The sequence below is a fragment of the Thermobia domestica genome, chromosome 5, assembly GCF_964235325.1.
Source record: "Thermobia domestica chromosome 5, izTheDome1.hap1.1, whole genome shotgun sequence".
NCBI classification, from domain to species: domain Eukaryota; kingdom Metazoa; phylum Arthropoda; class Insecta; order Zygentoma; family Lepismatidae; genus Thermobia; species Thermobia domestica.
The window spans coordinates 76,960,975-76,980,611 of record NC_137458.1 but is presented as its reverse complement, the minus strand read 5'-3'; positions in this window follow the sequence as shown (position 1 = coordinate 76,980,611).

Below are 19,637 nucleotides of genomic sequence, written 5' to 3'. Positions count from 1 at the left end.
TTAAACTCTTACTATATCGGAGGAAATAAGTTGATTACACACTGCCTGGTTTATGAGGCCACTGACTAGGAAAACAGAGTTATTCATCAAAAATGAGCTTCGCACAGAAAATAAAAGAGAAACTCTTAGATTTAGGGCAATCCCATTTAGGGCACCGTTATATTTTGGATCGGCGGAATAATTATTATTGTATTGAATGCAATAAAGTGAAATTACACGGGCATTCTCCTCCTCAATTTGGCCGTTGGAAAAAGAACCCATTACCGAGATATTTGGATACGTGGAGTCAGCCCAAACAGCTCGAAAGAACGACCTCTAGCCCACAAATTCCTGATGCTCCGGCGAGTGTCTACGACTTAACGCAGCTTGCCGCGTCCAGTCTTATCCCGACTAGAAATGATACAGAAATACAAACTGCTGGTCCGAGTGACAAACCAACACCAGCCTCTAGGGCAATATATGTTAATTCAGATAGTGACGAAACCCCACCGGGGGTGGATCCGAGAACTCTAGTGAATGAATTAAATTTAAAAGACGAACTAGAAACCGCAGAACTAATACCTGCAGGTTAGGAATGACATCAAGTATCAATTGAGATAGAATCAACATCAGGTGTAATACCTTTTGTTCCCTCGAACCAAGGACATTTGAACGATAGTAAGTTAACTGATAAGGGCAATAGATTAAATAACTCAGTGTTAAGTTCAGGAAATAAAGATAGTGGTGTCCCAAAGGAACCAGATGGCCCGGTAGCGTTATATTTTCCTAATAAATACGAACCGTCAGATCCTACAACGCCATTAGAAATGCGAAGTCCGACCTTCCAATCTTTTTTATGCTTGTAGTGGTGATGATACAGTTTATGCCGAGATCGGCCCTAGAACTATATATGCCAACTTAAATACTGAATCACGAATTTCAACGAGCAAAGAGCCTATTTACACTAACATAGGCCCCGAAACACGGATATTAGCAACTGAAGAGCCAATTTACGAAATTGTTGGTTTCGAACCCCAGATTATAACGAATAAAGAGCCAATTTATTAGAATATAGGAATCGAACAAGGGGAAAAGAAAATTGAGAGTCCTGGCGAGAACAATGAAAATGAATTGCTCTCTCTGACACAACCTAACCATGAAGCGTTAATAGAGCAGATTAGGAATGCATTACAAACAGAACTGTCTTCTGCAGTAGGAAACTTAATTCGACCTTTAACAAAACAACTACGGAACAAGAAAATACAGGTCACAGTTGTTCGACGCCAGGGTGACGATGAAGAGAAATTACGTATTCTTTTTCAAGATGACCCCTCAGCCCCCTTTGAAGATTTATTACCTGAGGAAAATAATACATCCGAAGTCTTTCAAAAGAAGGGTGTTAGCGTTCAGGCCAAATATAAGTTTCCTAAAATGATCAGGATTTACACGGACCGTGATCTCAAAGTTGCCCTCCCTATTGCCCAAACTACAATTTGGACAGTATAGATAACATACTAAGTGTAGTTACTAAAGTTAGGTGGTGAAACGGAGACATTACTAGTGCAGATTCAGACGGGGATGAATCTTTTAAAGATGAATGGTTAGGATACGAACTGAAGCAGTTACAAATGAAGAAATAGCCCAATTTCAAGAAGACTGCCCGGAGCCTCCTCCTGCGTCATCCCTGTAAACTCTACTTGTAACTCCGAAGAAGAACTCCGATATGACCACTAGGATCCTCCAACGGTTTCTACTCCCCGAGCAGTGAACCATGACCCTCCCAGAGAGAACGCCGATCAGAGAAATGGTCTCGTCGCCCCCGCTCAAATTGTGAGGATGTTAGACAATGAGAAGAAAAGTGATGATGCTTTTCCCTCAGTTTACTCCGACAACCAGAAGCGAATTGAGGAAAAAAAGAAGACAAGGATTTCTTGCCTGAGAGTAGAATAAACGAGAATATTGGTAAACTTTTTGAACACGCGGAAATTGGAGCGTCAGTAACTTGTTTAGATGAGGTAGACTATAAATACGATCCCTCAAACCCTCGAACAAAAAGTGAATCTAACAAACAAACTAACACTGTTAAGACTATTGGATTACAAATTTCAGCTTGTGCTAGTTCTAAACTTAGTTCCTATAATGAGACTAGTAAATCACCTGCGACCAAGGAAATGAAAAAACTAGGAACAAGAGGAAAAGTATAATCTCTTACAGATTGTCTTTGTTTCGCAACCTAGCAGCGTAGTATCACCCACAACTCCGGTGGAGAAATTAGAGTTTAGCGAATTAGAAAAGACAGAAAAATCAATAATTAGATACATTTTATACATCAGAATTTAGACCAGAACAAACCTCAGGGTTAGAAAGTAGAAGCGCAATTGATACCGACTATAGGTCAGTTTCTGAACATTTCAACATCTCAGCTTCTTTAGATCGGTCCTTACACATGAAAGATGAGCCTTTCTCACATACATCAAGTGGCGATAAGAACTTTGGAAAGCAAAAATTAAATTTTTCGTCCTTTTTAAAATTAGATCCTGAAGATAAGACTTGTACAAATTTATAATCTGAGCAAGAAATTAAAACTATCCCGGCTACCGAGCCATCTATAACATATAGTTTTGAGAAACCTAAATTTACACACACAGTTTAAACAGGCCAAGTTAGCACCCCTCCTCCCGAGGGTGACAATCAAAATTCTGCTATTAGTGCTAAATCATAAGAATTTAAGATCTATCCAAATGTTGACATTCCCTCCGTCTCTGGTGATAGACATGTGTGCGTGGAAACTTTATTACAAGAATATGAATCAGTGGCTCTCATACACGAATGGTCGAACCCCGAGATAGTGAATTATCTCCCTTGTTGTTTGAAATGGGAATATTTCTCCTTCTATTCAGTAGACATAGCAAACCTCCCACCCTTAAGCTATAACGAGTTGAAGGAAAATCTTAAATATGCATTTCCTAGTATTGAGTACACCTCAAGATTAGAATATGATGTTGATATAAGGAAACAATAACCCAATGAAAGTACTTTAGCATTTATTTATAAGCTGATGAAGGATTTGAAATTCTTACGAGGTTGGATTAATGAGAGTAAGCTGATGAATAAACATAGAATGAGTTTGCTACCAGACGTCCTAAATAAGCTGTTCGTTGAAGTGGATGATTGTGATAATCTTGACCAGTGCATGCAATATCTTAGTAAATATCAGACAGCACAAATGTTAGTTAGTCAGAGGATTAGTAATGACGTAATATGGGGAAATGACCGCTTGGCCTGATCAAGCACTAAAGAGACTGTCCAACCTGGACTGGTACGGGTTAGTTCTTGTTACTCAGATGTTGTAGTAGCAGAACCGGGCTATAAAATGTATAGGAACACTCACCAAAATACTAATGGCTTTGGCCATGAGAGAGCCCAGCTCAGTGCAGTGAAGATAAAAATTGGAGACATCGGGGCGCAAGCGCTCATTGACACGGGTTCAGAAATCTCTCTGGCTTCGAAAACCTTCTTACCCCAAAGATTTCCACTTACTGAGAGACTGAAGGGTTATGTAAAGCTTCGCGGGGTAGGTGCCCACCCCACAGATTACATTCCTGTGGTGAGAATAGCGTGTTGTTTCAAGTATAACTTGAAGACAACCAGGCAAAGGTTTCTAGATGTAGCTATAGTTGAGCCACTGTTTTGCACCTATGATGTTACTTTAGGGGTAGATTTTTTGCACCAGTATGTCACAACAAAGCATTCCAAATAATTGGAGCTAGCAGATAAAGACGGGAATCATGTGGAAGACCTATGGTTTACAATCCCAAAAGGTAACAATGGACATAGTCAAGGATTAATTCATACTTTAGATTTAACACATGATGAACGATACCCACCGTCAGTAGTTAAGTTAGAAAAAGGATCGCTTAACGACTTTCAGTTGGCACAGGAGGATAACGCTAGACAACCGGCCTTCATAAACCCTCATCGGCGAAAAAAGAAAAACAAACCTATAGGAAACGGAACTTCCCACCAAGGAGTAAGGATCCGCCTCAAATGTTGGCCACAGGTAATCCCCTAAATTCCATTCCTAGTATAGCTAATAAGACACAAAAACTCTCTGCTAAAGAAAGTACATCTCGAGTATTCGTGCATTCCGGGGGGACTAAAAATTTCCCCCGGAGCCTACGAATAGAACGGAAGGAAACGTTAATAGGCGTAAAAAGGCAAAAGGTAAACGAACTGAGAAAAGCAGTGCTCCTGAGCTGGTACCTATCGCTCCGCCCGGCTTAGGGAAAGGGGAAAAGAATCTATCCATCCTTGCCACTCAACCATGGCTTATTGGGACTTTGGTAGCTAATTCTACAGAAATTTCTAGTACAGAGACTATACACAGAAAGAAAAAGAAATCGTTTCGTGCAGCGAAACATAGCAAAAAGAACCAAATCCCTGTAAAGCCACTCCTGGCCTCACAGGTGCCTTATGAGCCTGAAGAGGACAAACCAAATAGGGAACAGAAACATTTGAAAAACCTTTGATAACGCAAGGAAGTATAAATGATCCAGCAACTCACTCTCACCTAGAGAGTTTTGCTCAAGATCATATTCTTTGGGGTTAGATGAAGAATTTTTTGATCTCTATCAGGACACTGCCTATAAAGTGCACCTAAACAGAGATAGTCGCAAAAGAGATCCAGAAAATGTTAAAAAGTAATATTATCCGGGAAAGCTAGAGCCCCTATTCGGCACCAATTGTGATAGAACCTAAAAAACATGGCTCTCCAAGGATCTGCATTGATTATAGGTCTTTTAATGAAATATTAAGGCCCAACTATGTGCCACTGCCGCGCATCGATGATGTATTAGCTTTCTTAAATGGTAGTAAATTCATAAATACATTAGATTTACAAAATGGGTATTATCAGATGCTCATCCGTCCGTGGAGAGAAGACTTCATTCATGTATAGCCGGGGGAAATTCGAATTTTTGAGATTACCATTCGGACTAACCACGGTCGCGGACCTTTTTCAAAACATGATCTTTATTAACATTATGTGGAAGTATGTAATATATTATTTAGACGATTTGGTTTGCCCTAGCCCTTCCTTTGCAGCTCTAATAGAGAGGACGAGAATTATTCTAAATCGGCTCCGGGAGGCGAACCTAAAACTCAACCCTAAGAAATGCTATTTTGGTTATGAAGAAGCTTCGGTGCTTGGTCACATCGTCAGTACACGAGGAGTTTGTGTAGTCCCCGCCAAAATTATGGCTATATCAAAGGTACCATACTAGGGTGCAGCGTTTTACCACTTTTTTTCGAAACGAAATATAATACCTGGCAAAAGTGGCCAACCCACATGGACATTACAGGTATAGATTTTTTCAAATCGCATAATATCTTCTGTGAGAACTGTTGCCTTAAAATTTCACAATTTCACTGAAAATCAGAAAAATTACCAAAGTTCTTCATGAATTTATTTATGTTAAAGTAAAGATTTTTGGTTAAATACATGTTAGTTTCTTAGAAAACTGACATTCAAGTATAAAAATGCCAGTTCTGTGCCCTTGGGGTGATAGGGATGACTCCTCTGGGGCCAGAAAAAGGGGCAAATTCAGTACATTTAAGCTGTTGTACAGGTCCTCGCTCACCTGGTCGTATAGCCTGTCCAAGTGTCCCAGTCTGCCACGTGGAGGTGGTTGCACCTAGGGCTTCTGCGCCAGCCCTACCCAACCAACCAACCATACGTAGGGACGGATGAACTAATCCAATTCGTCACTGTCAGGAAAAATTGTCACAAATTGGGACTTTGATTGCAATTTAGACACAGCTTGCCTAGGAAGTAAGGCTGACCTGATTATCCCGTCCCTAGCATCACTTCCACATACTCGAGAGGCTGCTTCAGTGACTAATTTCACTATCCGTTCTACTTCTATCATGTGGCATGGATAGACAGTGGAGAACTATTCTGGCACAGTGTTGTCAGAAAGTGAAAGTTTGTCCATGAGCCATTTGTTTGATACCGTCCTTAGAACTGGTGGTACAGTTATTGAAACATCAGTGCTTTCCCAAAACATCATTTGAGTGTAATTTTTCGCTTCAAAATTCAGTCTGGGAATGATGTTACATCTAATAGTGTTATGAAGATTCTCTCCTTCGTGTTTTCGAGCACTAAGAATTCATGTAATGCATCTTGTCGGACAGCTAGTAGACCATCAGTCACCATGGCGAAGAGACATTCTCTGGGAGTGCGAGAAATGCATTCGTCTGAATGGACGAACGGATTACAGCCTGGTATTCATTTGGTAAGTATCTAGACCTATGAATGGTCTCAAAGACGTGATTAGGACCATTTGTAATGGAAGACTTGAGATAAGTACCTCAGGTCTTTACTGAGTTTTCTAAGCTCTTCTGACTATGATGAGGTACATTCTATTGGTTTGAAGGACATAACTGGAAGCTTTTCACAGTCAGATAATTTTGAACCAATGGGACCTGTGCAAGAAGTTTGAATTAGGGCCAATATGCTTGAAGAGAGCTCGGAAAGGCAGTTCACTAAAATGCAAGAGACAAATAACCTGTTAGTTCCTTTAACTTTCGAAGAATACCTCCCTTCCAACCAATGTTAGTGTTTGTTCCATCACACCCAAGAACCTCTACTTCATCAAAGCCACCTTCGATTTGGTTCATGATGTACTCGAAAATAGCCGTGGTCTTGTCATGGCCAGAGAAAGAGGATGGTGTCGCGTCACCAACGTATTGAGAGTTAGATGCAGCCACAAGTGATAAGTGCTCTCCTCTAACGATGCCTGTGTGTGTTTTACTGTCTTCCCTTTGACCATCAAAGTATAGGTTCTTAATGGGATCATAATTTCTAGAACTTACTTTTAAATTCCGAGCAACTTTAAGTTTCGCACACCTTATTTTGCTCCTGTCCACAATTAAATCAGAGTTATAATGCTAGATTGTTGAGAGGTTATAATTCCAGCCTTTAAAACTGCCTGAAGCACAGCTGATCTTATATGTTCCATAGTCCTTTCGCTTACATTGTATCTCTGAGCAATCATAGCAGTTTAAGTCAAATCTAGCTTCGGTTTAGATGTTCTGTCTCTGGGTTTGGTTTCTTCCTCAGAAGAGCTTTCCTCTGCTTTATCTTCAAGGGCTGCTTCATTGCCACTGAAGTCATTTTTGTGATATAATAAATAATATTGACTTTTTTAAAAAAAAGAAATACAGAATTTTCTGTGAAAATAGTGTTTAGCAAACTATTAATTCAACGGCCAATTCATATAAGTTGAATGCAACAGTAACCAAATATAGCGCTTGAGAAATGGCGCCCAATTTGAAGCATATCCTGCTCGTTCTTGATAGTGACGCTGAGTTACACAGATCGGGACAGGAGAAGGGCGTTGCAGTATTGTGAGGTGGAGGGGTGGGAGTATCATGGTGAAAAGCAACAATGCTCTGCTACCACTATGAACCACCAGTAGAAGAAAAGGCAACGACGAAAATAGCTGTAGAAATACTTAATTGTACTGAATTTGCCCCCTTTGCCGGCCCCAGAGTAAACACCTCTATCCCACCGCAGGGGCATATAACTGGCATTTTGAGACTTGAATATCAGTTTTCATAGCATCTGGCATGTATAAACCCAAAACTATGTTTACTTTAACATAACTAAAAATAATGAACAAGTTTGGAATTTTTTTGTAATTTTCAGTGGAATTTTGAAACTTTGAGGCAATAGTTCTCACAGAAGATATTATCTGATTTGGAAAAAAATCTATACCTGTAATGTCCATGTGGGTGGGCCACTTTTGCCAGGTATTACATTTCGTTCCGAAAAAAATTGGCAGAACGACCCACCCTAGTACCATACCCCACTACAGTCAGAGAAATACGTAGTTTTATTGGACTTTGTTCATTTTATCGAGCTTTCGTTCAAGGATTCTCCAAGATCGCAAAACCAGTTATTTCATTGAGTAAAAAAACGTCAAATTTGATTTTGGAGTAACCGAGAAAAAGGCATGGGTTACTTTGAAGTCTTGTTTGATATCTGCTCCAGTCCTCGCACACTTTGATCCGACTTCGATCAGATCCATAATCTACTAGGATGCCTGTCGAGATGGAATCGTTGGATTCGTCGCGCAAATTAAGGAAAATAATAAGAAAATCCCGGTAGCCTATTTTTCGATAATCTTTGACTAAGCGGAGCTCAACTATTCTACGGTTTAGCTAGAAGCTTTAGTCGTTACTAAGACAATTTTGCAGTTCCACACCCTATTGTCAGACCGTCCCTTTATTTTTAAGACTGGTGCCTGCGGCATTTGCTATCTAATAAATAATAAGATGCTAAATTCTCGTCTTATGCGCTGGGCCATTCGTTTCCAACCTTATCAGTTTACGATTGAACATGTGAAAGACCGCAATAACGTTACCGCAGATTTCTTGTCAAGTTGTCCGTTGAAGGATGAGTTAGCCTCCAAATTTAGTCAAGATGGTTGTACAGACGTGTGGAACCTAGTGTTATGCCCCAAGATAGATATAAGGCCAATGCAAAGACAGAAAGATAAAATTAGAGAACTAATACAAAAGAAGAAAGATATCCCTACTGATCGTGCTTTAAGACCCTATGTAGTAGTTGACGGTATTCTATATCGAGTCATGAACAAAGATAGGAAACTAGTGATAGCGGAAAAGGCTATCCCCGATATCTTACAAGAGAGCCATTCGTCTCCGCTGTGTGGAGGCCACACGGGATTCTCTCGTACGTACTCTAAAGTGAACAAACGTTACTACTTTCCCAACATGGGGATAATAGTAAAGGAATATCTCCGCTCTTGTGACGAATGTCAAAGTGTGAACATCCCTCGTTGAAAGGTTTTCTTCACTCCTTACCTGTAAAAGAGGAACTATTCTCCCGTTGGAGTTTGGACATTTTTGGCCCGTTACATAGTAGTGTAAGGCTAGAGTTACATCCTGATTATGGTAGAATATCTCAGCCATTTCGTAATATTAGTACTGCTGCGAAACCTGAAATCTCCTAGGGCTAGGGCCATCTTGGACGAGTTAATCACGCGTTTCGGTCCCGCAAAGGAGATATCAACAGACCGGGGAACTAATTTCTTAGCAGCAATAATGGCCGAATTAAACGACTTATTTGACATTAACCATGTTCGAACTGCAGCATTCAAACCGTCAACCAACGGGCTATGTGAACGATTTAACTCTGTCATTGCACATTTTCTAACTAAGTACACGGCTAAGCAGCCCTCCAAGTGGCCAAGTTACCTTAGACGCATTTCATCAACAAATGCCTGTAAAATTGAATTTGTAGCTGTTCACAGCCACACTCAGATTTAACAAAACAGAGATTAAAATAGTACTACCCGCGAGATAGGTGAACTTCAGAAGAGGTATCTAATAATAGTGATAAGGATTAAGCAAGAAAAAATGGTGAACTACATTACTGTGTAGCCGCCTTGAATGTAATGAACAGGCTCTAGCCAAATTTGATGATGCAGAACAAACATTACGCGCTGCTTTTGGAAACACTGACCAACTCTCAGACAGTTATGCTAGCTTTCATAATAGAATGAAAAAAACGAACGAAACCTACTCACAATATTACTGTGCTATGCTGAATCTGTCCCAACGTGTCTCTTGGCATATGAGTGACGAGGACAAATTTCAGCACTTATTGCGAGGCTTACCGGCTGACGCACTTAGTTATGTCATTGAAAAGGGGTGTGACACTCCGGACGAAGTAAAACTGGCTCTTGAGCGGTAAGAAAAAGCTCTAGTATGCTCACAGTTGCGTCGAGAGCAAGTTTCTCTGCCAATCACCACTAAGCCAACACAAAAAGAATTAAAGAGTCATTCAGCCCGGAAAATTAAGCCCTTAGAACCTAACTTCTCCAAATTGCAATCCGTTACGGTTGAAAAGAATCCAAATCTAAGTCTCTTGAAGTGATTTAGATGCGGACGCCCTAAGCACTTGCGCGCCCAATGTTGGGCTAATACTCATATCTCAGGGACTTCACTTACTAACAAAGCCTCAGCAGCTCGCCCACAAGAGCAAACTAACACCCGTAACGTACAGAATAAGTGGAACTCTAAATCAGATGGAGGCAGGCCAAACACATTCGGTGGGGCCTCTCAGAGTCCACAAAAACCGATAGCGACTACTAGAAATCAGACTAAGGAAAATAATCCGTCAGTCCAACCAAACAAACAGAGATAACGGATGATTCTTAGGTGAACATTATGTCAGGTTAAACCATTTATATTTAGTCACTTGTGTGTAGGGGTAAGGACAAATTTAGGTACCATTCAAATTAAAATTAAAAATATGATAAGGTAGGTTAAGCGTAACCCGACCACAACAGCACCAATGTTCAATGTTGTTTTCCCTTCAATTATAGAACTTATACTCTAATATGGCACATTTCTGGGAGGCAAAGGAAGTCCTACAACTGGATGAGGAGGAAGCGGCAATAAACATAAGTGTAAACAAAACGGAAAATTATTTCATTGCTTCCGTTTACTTCTTCGCGCTGGTAAGCCTTCAACTATCGCCAGAAATTCAAATATTTAAGGAGCTATCAGTTTTGATAGTGCCCCCACGGTTCAGCCAACAACTGTTGAATTGGATCCTATTAATAATATTCTAAAACCCTCCATCGCCTATGAGCAACTCTCCCCCGACCAGCAAACTACAGTATGGCTCTAGGAACAAGTTCAGTCCGTAGAGTATGACCAAGGAGAGTGTTATTTAGATGAAGCATTTGGCGAACTCAAAAATAAAATGCCAGTGGGATCTACGGTGTTCGTTTATGGCGAGCCGTCGTCGGCCATTCTAAGAGAAGCATTACAGGAATGGTTTATTCTAGACCTAAAACCTGTAATTACTGTTTCTCTGTACCAGTTGCCTGACCCAATAGTACCCTGGCCCCTTTCGGAACATTTACAAAATCATTTTGAATGTGGAATCCAACAAGTACTTAAATTACACAGTTGGTACTCTAGAAAAACAGAATCACCTTCCTGGGCGAATCCATTTTGTATGTTAGAAGACATAATAAAAGAAGGAGAAGGAGAGCGTTAAAGCCATATCACAGATCTATATTCATTATGTACATTAAGACCCTTCCACTATAAATTTCATACGTACCTCCTTCCTCTCCCACATTTATTTTATTGATGGTAACGGCTCCTAGATCCCGATTTGGAAAGAGATAGGAGAGAGGATTACTCCACAAATCAGGAATAAAATGTTTACGTAAAATTGTTTAGTAATCTAAAACCATCATAAATAAATAAATAAATAAATAAAAGACATAACATAACGATGATAATAATGGTAAACAAGTCTAATAGGACCAGACAATTATTCCATATAGGTCACAATGTATTCACGAAGGTTATATAATTATCACTTCCTCTTTCGTAGAGAGGACAGACAGTGGAAAGTCAGTCTCAGGGCAAGATTGTAAGTTAAATTTTATTACTTAGCTGTACGCCCCATACCGCTCTTTACTCGCATCTCTCAGCGGAAATATTTTGCCAAATTCTTTGTGGCTCAAATTCTATCCACCATTAATCGACAGCTACCCCCAGACCTGCTATATGTCCATTTACCCCCTGATTTCCTAGAAGCCCTAGAAATCATCTGCCTTACTCTAATACACAGACAATTGACCACCAAAACCCTCGCAGATACAGTTAATTACCTAAAGGATCAAACAATAGCCTATCTTCGGCATCTCCAACATCGCTCGATGGATACAGGAACGCTGTTCTTGTTGTCAGTCACCGGAAACGGATACTCCTATGAGTTCCAATTCTGGAAATCAACACTGCCATATTACCACTAATAGGGGTAGTGTCATTCCCCTACGATTATAGACGTACATCACCCTGCGGGTAAGGAAACTCTGGAACAGGCTTTTTGCATTCATCCCTTCCCGACAGGCTTCCAAGATGTTTCCACCTTCTTCCGGTATTATTTACGGCGTTATTTTGCATTTCGTTATTGTCAGATAGGAAACCTTATCCTCTTCAAGGGATGGTTGAAACTCTTCGGTTTAAAAACCACGCGTTGCATGAGAAGTGTGTACGCTACGTATGGTGTAGCATTTCGCATTTTCCTGGTAATGGGGACAGATGATTCAACCCTCCAATCGCGGGTTGCCTCTAGACTCGTAACATGGGATGAGGTTTTGGAAGAGGAATACATTTCTTTCTAGCTCGTACTTCAAGCCAATACATCCTCAGTTATGTAAACCCGACAGTTATATTATAAATTATGATCTTGAAGCTTTGCTGGCGTCTACTATTAATCCTATGCTCCCGCGATTGCTGCCAGAGTGAGCGTTGCTGTGCTGAGCTTTCGTTACCATACAGCGGCAACATCTTCAGAGCTATGTGTTGAAGTGTGCTGGTCGTACATATTATATTGTGGTCTTTGAGAAGCGCTGTGTTCCTATTGGTTGCTTTTGTTGGCCAATGGTAAGCTCTGGTTTTGCTGGTGGAAACTGCTATCTGATTGCCTGATGATTCTTTTCGTACTGAGAAGCTGGATCCAGATGTCAGGCACATGATAACCTTCGTCTTTGTTGATGGATGGCTTGTATGTACGGATGAATAAAATTTCATGTATTTTCCTGTCCCAGAACTGTTTACTTTTCTTTAGTACTTCAGTTTGGTCCCACATGGCCGTATGATTGTATTGTATGCAGTGTTCGGCTATTGCAGATTTTTCAGGTTGTTTGAGTCTGGTGTGTTGCTGGTGTTCTCTCATTCTGTCTTCAATGCTCCTTCCTGTTTCACCTATGGTAGTAGCGTTACATTCACAGGTGATCCTATAGATGCCTGGTGTCTTTAATCCCAATGAGTCTTTTGCACTTGGTAGTAAACTCCTGATCTTCGGTGGAAGCCAGTGTAAAGTCCTGATGTTGAATTTCTTCAATAGTCTTGCTACTTGGTTGGAGTTTTCCCCATATATGGAATAAGTGCAATATTTTCCTTGTCTGCCGTGTTGTCCTCTTTCGTGGTGCAATTTCTTCTGCTGTATTTTCTCAAGGCTGTGTTGATCTGTTTCGACGAATATCCGATGAATTTGAATACCGTTTCCAAGTGAGACAGTTCTGTGCTTATATTATCTATTCTTGTCTGCCGTGGTGTCATCTTTTGTGTTGCAATTTCTGCTGCTGTATTTTCTCATGGCTGTGTTGATCTGTTTCGACGAATATCCGTTGAATTTGAATACCGTTTCCAGATGAGACAGTTCTGTGCTTATATTATACAGACTATTGAAGAAATTCAACATCAAGACTGTACACTGCCCTCCACCGAAGATCAGGAGTTTACTACCAAGTGCAAAAGACTCATTGGGATTAAAGACACCAGGCATCTATAGGATCACATGTGAATGTAACGCTACTTACATAGGTGAAACAGGAAGGAGCATTGAAGACAGAATGAGAGAACACCAGCGACACACCAGACTTAAACAACCTGAAAAATCTGCAATAGCCGAACACTGCATACAATACAATCATACGGCCCTGTGGGACCAAATTGAAGTACTAAAGAAAAGTAAACAGTTCTGGGACAGGAAAATACATGAATCTTTATTCATCCGTACATACAAGCCATCCATCAACAAAGACGAAGGTTATCATCTACCTGACCTCTGGATCCACCTTCCTAGTACGAAAACAATCATCTGCCAATCAGATAGCAGTTTCTACAAGCAAAATCAGAGCACGCCATTGGCCTACAAAAACAACCAATAGGAACTCAGTGATTCACAAAGACCACAATATAATCTGTACGACCAGCACACTTCAACACATAGCTCTGAAGATGTTGCCGCTGTATGGTAACGAAAGCTCAGCACAGCAACACAAACTCTGGCAGCAATCCCGAGAACATTGGGTTAATATTATAAATTGATTCCCTACTTCTCTAATACCAAATATATGTCTAGACTTACCTACTCCATATAGACAAAAGTAATATGTAGCTTCTCTTCGATCACTAGTACTGCCGGAAGTGACTGACTACTTGAATCTAATTCAACGCGTTGCCAGATCTTCTCCCGAAACAACACTTTTCACGCCGCTGATTTTTTTAAAGTGGTTAAATCGGAACCGATCGGTATAACGATTGCAAGGAAATCTCGTAACGTTTTACGTATTCAGAGGCCACCAATGACGGCAACCCCTTCCGTTACATTCCATCACACAACTTGTTATGAAACCTAACAATCTCACGATTGTACAGATATTCCGGAGTGGCGAAATCAGGCCTTTTCACTATATAAACGAGATTTATTACTAGTTTATAAGTATGTTTTTTTTTAAAGAAAGGACGCTCCCGGACATTGGACCCTCTTTTTAAAGGAACCGGTAGAAAACGATAAATGAAGAACAGATAACCTCAATTTGATTATATAGGTAAAATAGTAAAATAGGTAAAATAGGTAAAATAGTTGATTTTTTTATGGAAACAGAAAACTTACATTTCTATGAAAAAAATCCTCACCTGTCCCTTCCTTCCTGTGTTTTTTCTTCTCTTTTCATGCCAATTGATACCTGAGAACCAACTCCGTACTCTCTTTTGAACTTCGAATGAAGTCACACTAGTCTCTTCTTTTGTAAGAGGCCACCGGTAATGTATACCTTAATAATAATAATAATAATAATAATAATAATAATAATAATAATAATAATAATAATAATAATAATAACAGTAATAACAATAAAATAATTAAGATACTGACCTTAAATAGCGATACAAATAAATTAATAAAGAACAAAAGGACTACGCTATACCCTAAATGACTAGATAGTTACTCATCTCCTTCTAATAATAACATTACCCGGTCTAAGCTTGGGTTAATCCACCATTCGAAGTAGCCAACTTATAGCATTAAAAATATACAAATAAATAAATAAGAAATTCCTATCATACCGCGACGAGCCGGGCTTCTCGGCGATATGTCATCATATGCATTTATTTCTATTTATTGTTTTCTTTCAGAGAAATGTTAATTCGCCATTATCTTTTTGTTATATTGCGAATTGGAAGTTCCTTTCTTCCACTATCCGAGCAGGAAAGCGTTCTTTCTGAACTTGCTAATGCAGGACTATATTAGGAACTACTCACTTCTCAGGTACCCTAAAATAACTTAGCTATATTGGCTTATACCATACCCATATACAATTTACCTCAGTTGCATGATGAATTCCAAACTCTTCAGCAAGCATTCACTTCCGGTTATTGCGATCAGACTGGAGGCCCTTCTGAACATTCATGTACATTGTTGAACTCAATCATAGATATCCAAAAGGTATCCTAGATATCCACTGACTTACAATTGCAGCAAGAATTTCTTGACCTCACAGCGTTTCGAACGGATAAGACCAAACGTGGATAAGATTTCATTGGTAGTTTTCTCTCTTGGTGTTGTAACACTGTTTACAAAAATACTTTCGAAAATTACGTCACAAGCCAAAGAAAAATGGGCGAATTATTGATTCAACTAGTAGAATAAATACACTCGGATCATCATAGCATTGTATCGACTAGGGACTCCACAAGAATTTTTTCTTCCCAAGTGAACAATGCGGTACATTCCAATCAGGATAAAGTGAAGTCGCTTCAGCAAGCAGTAAATAGGGTAATCGAACAAGTGGCTCGTAACCATGATACCGCACTGTCAGTGCAAGTACTAGCTCTAAGCAAGCACCTTGTTACGCTCCAGTATGAGCGACAACATAAGGACATCCACACTGCTTGCATTGAAGGAAGCATGTCACTAAAAGGAGTCAACCCTAAACAATTAGTGCATGATTTACAAGTGTTAGCGCTTCGACTTCAGAAACGAGGATAATCATTGGCTATACCACAATCGGAATTATTTCGTTACTATAATTTACGTATAACCACTTGCCACTTTGTAGGAAACAGTGTGACGTTAATTGTCAAAATTCCAATCATTCGTGGGGTTCACCCCATAAAACTGTTCCGCCTGATTCCGTTACCGTTTCATTACCAAAATCAAACGTGTAAAGTAATACATGAACCTGCCATACTAGCTACTATCTCCGAGTGCGAAATTATCTTAACCGACTACGACCTTATCACATGTTTGAATAGACCTGATATGTTTTGTAAAATACCTGAAGGAACAATTACATCTTTCCAAGCTCCGAATTGTATCTATCATTTATGGCAAATATCTTCGGTCGCAGAAATCAATCAATTTTATGCATTAACCTGTCATCCACACGTACAACCCATCATCACTACCTTGAGCGAATACACATATCTTATTACTAACCCTCCCCGTCAAATGACCATGACATGCCCAAACATGACCATGACCATGACATGGGTGAAATTCTTAAACAGGAGCCTTTTACGTCAGGATCTCTCAAAATTAGTTTACACTGTAGATGTGCATCAGAAATTAATCCTCAATAAAGAATACCTCCCCGTTTCCCATCCCTAAGGATTCCATCATGGATCCTGCAGTCAAACGCCTACTACCCTTAACTTGGTTGCCTTTAGAGACTCTTAAATTACCAAAAAATATCTTGGAATTCGTCAACCTTAATGCGACGTTAAATCAGAATTGGTCAGTGAAGGTAACGTACTATAAACCACCATTACAATCTCATAAGCTGACCCCCATTGCACTTCCCCAAACAATTAGAGCATCTCATATCAGTGGCAGACCGTACCTTACTATTCTCTTCGTATGGAAAACTATACTTACTTTATGCTTAATTTATATGACCCTTCGTTTAATGAGCACTCTGTGGCCACTACAACTTACTTATCCCCAGCCGGTAAAAGCTCAAGGCCTTATTCACGATATAACTCAGCCGCTACTTTATGTCATTATTGGGACAACGATGTCTGGAATTATTCTCTTTTATTATTATAAGACAATTTGTATATTATTATAAGACAATCTGTTCTCTGCAACCCCCCTCCATCTACCTCTCAATCCCCGGAGTAACCCTCCTCAAGTCAGGACCGTCGTCTCTTAGCTCCCCCTTGTACTACTACTTTATGACTAGCAGCGATCACGATACTATTTCAGTTTGCTACTAGAGAGGCTCATGCCCTAGAACTTTCAACCCTAGCCCATTCTGGCATTAGTACATACAGTGATCCGCACGTTATCCTTTATGATTCATCTTTACCACTAGTTCTTGAATTTCTGTACGAATCGTTCTTCCCGCCTAATGGACAAAATATTTGGAACAAACTACCTCAGAATAATCTCAAGGTCCTCATGCAAGATCATAGCCAGCAAGGGTATGCCTTCGTCTTTGTCACAAAGGTTCACGTTAAGCAAGCTTGGATTACTAATACACAGCTTCAAACCTTTCTTGGTAACCTGAGATTAGCTCAACATCCGTCCATGATTCCTTGGAAAATCTTTCGAACTGTCCATAAAATTCAAACTGGGATCAATTGGTTTCAACTTGCTTAACGAATTCTATCACCCCTATCTTTACTCCCTCCTGATTTACTATTTAATTTGACTTACGAATTAGAAAAACAGCTTAAGTCAACGGCTTATGAGTTAGTCCTACCCCCATCAGATATTTCGGTCCTCTACTCGTATAAACTTAGTGAGTGTATCATTGCGCCTACACAGGTCATCATGGCTATTAAAATTCCCTTACAACACCGTGGAACTACCTTACATCTCCAGCATTTGCGTATGATTCCTTTCCAAAGGTTTGAGAAAGTCTATCATGTGGATCTACCTACCCAAGATATAGTAACTCGTTGGCCGTCCAATAAACTTATGACCGTAGACTGTGATTTGTCGAAGGAGACCATTTGCTTAGCCCGTGAATTTCAACCGCACGAATTCTCAATAATACCTTGTCTTCTTTCGCTTCTTCACTCAAATTCTTCGGCCATTCGAGACAATTGTCCTATGAAATGTAAACATTTACTGTGAGTTGAACTGTTTCACCAGTTAAATTTCACTACTGTCACTATTCTTGCTCGACACGGATTGTCAAGTCATATTTCGTGCCCTATACGACGTCCCCAGATGATTATGGGAGTTTTCTGATCAATCTTGGATGTAGATGCTCTGTGCGACTACAAGGGGTTGTACAACAATCAATCTATCGTTGGATTACTCATCACGTGGAAAAAGCACTAATTGTAAACTAATTCGTGTAAAACTGTAAAACTAATTGTAAAACTAGCCGGTATTACACTGCTTAGACGTGCTGTATTGCGCGTTCGCCGTACACCCTACTGTCAGCAACAATCGCTGCCGCGTTACTTAAGAGTTACTGAATACACCAAACCAATAAAACACATAACGCAATACAACGATAAACATTAACAATAAACAATAACAACAGTAGCAATAAACCACTCCGTGTAACGTGGGTTCCTGTCACCACGGCATGGCGCGTCCTCAAGTTGCGGATCGAGGAAAAGGCCTCTAGATATAGAGGTTAGCTGCGAATATACTGAATAAGCAGGCGCGGACAGACGACTAGGAGTGGTCCTCCAGCTTGGGGGTTTGGGTAAGGCTAACACCCTCATCCTGTAAAAAAAGGTACTTGTTCAGAAACATTCACAAAAGCCTCGGACAAGGACTGATAACTTGGCACGACATCAGCAAAAGAAAATGGACATGAGATTTGGAACATGGAATATCAGAAGTCTTTATAGGCGCGTTAAAATATGTAACGAGTGAGTTAGAGAAATAAAGGATGGACTTAGTAGGAGTTCAGGAAGTTAGGGTTGAAGGAACTGGATCTGAGATTTCCGGAAATTTTACCTTCTTTTACGGGGGAGGAAATAAAAATCACCAGTTAGGAACAGGGTTTTTCGTTCACAAACGAACATTACCAGCAATTAAACGGATTGAATTTGTTACTGACAGACTTTCTTTTATTACTCTTAAGGGACGGTGGTGTGATATTATTGTTTCAAATGTACATGCTCCAACTGAAGATAAGGGTGACAATATAAAATATAGTTTTTACGAAGAAGTGGAACGGATATTTGACCAACTCCCGCGATACCATATCAAGAATCTATTAGGGGATTTCAATGCGAAGGTAGGACGAGAGGATATTTTCAAACCGATTATAGGGAACGAAAGTTTGGATAAGGAAAGTAATGACAACGGTGTTAGACTCGTGAACTTTGCAACATCCAAAAACCTAATCGTGAAGAGTACAAAATTCCCACATCGCGACGTTCATAAATACACTTGGACATCACCAGACGGAAAAACACATAATCAAAATGATCACGTTTTAGTAGATAGAAGAAGACAATCTAGCATAATTGACGTCCGGTCGTTTAGAGGGACTGATTGTGACACTGATCACTACCTGGTAGTAGCGATAATACGGGAGAGATTATCGTTGAATAAAGGTAATATTCAATGTCCAAAAACGGAGAGATTTAATTTAAAGAAATTAGAAGAGAGCCAGGTAAGAGAGGAATACCGGATTGAAGTTTCGAATAGATTCGCGGTTTCAGAAGACTCGGAGTGCACTAGTGTTGAGGATACTTGGATTGAAATTAGAGATAGCATTAAAAGTTCAGCAATAGGAAAATTGGGACACGCGGAAATACGTAGGAACAAACCATGGTTCGAG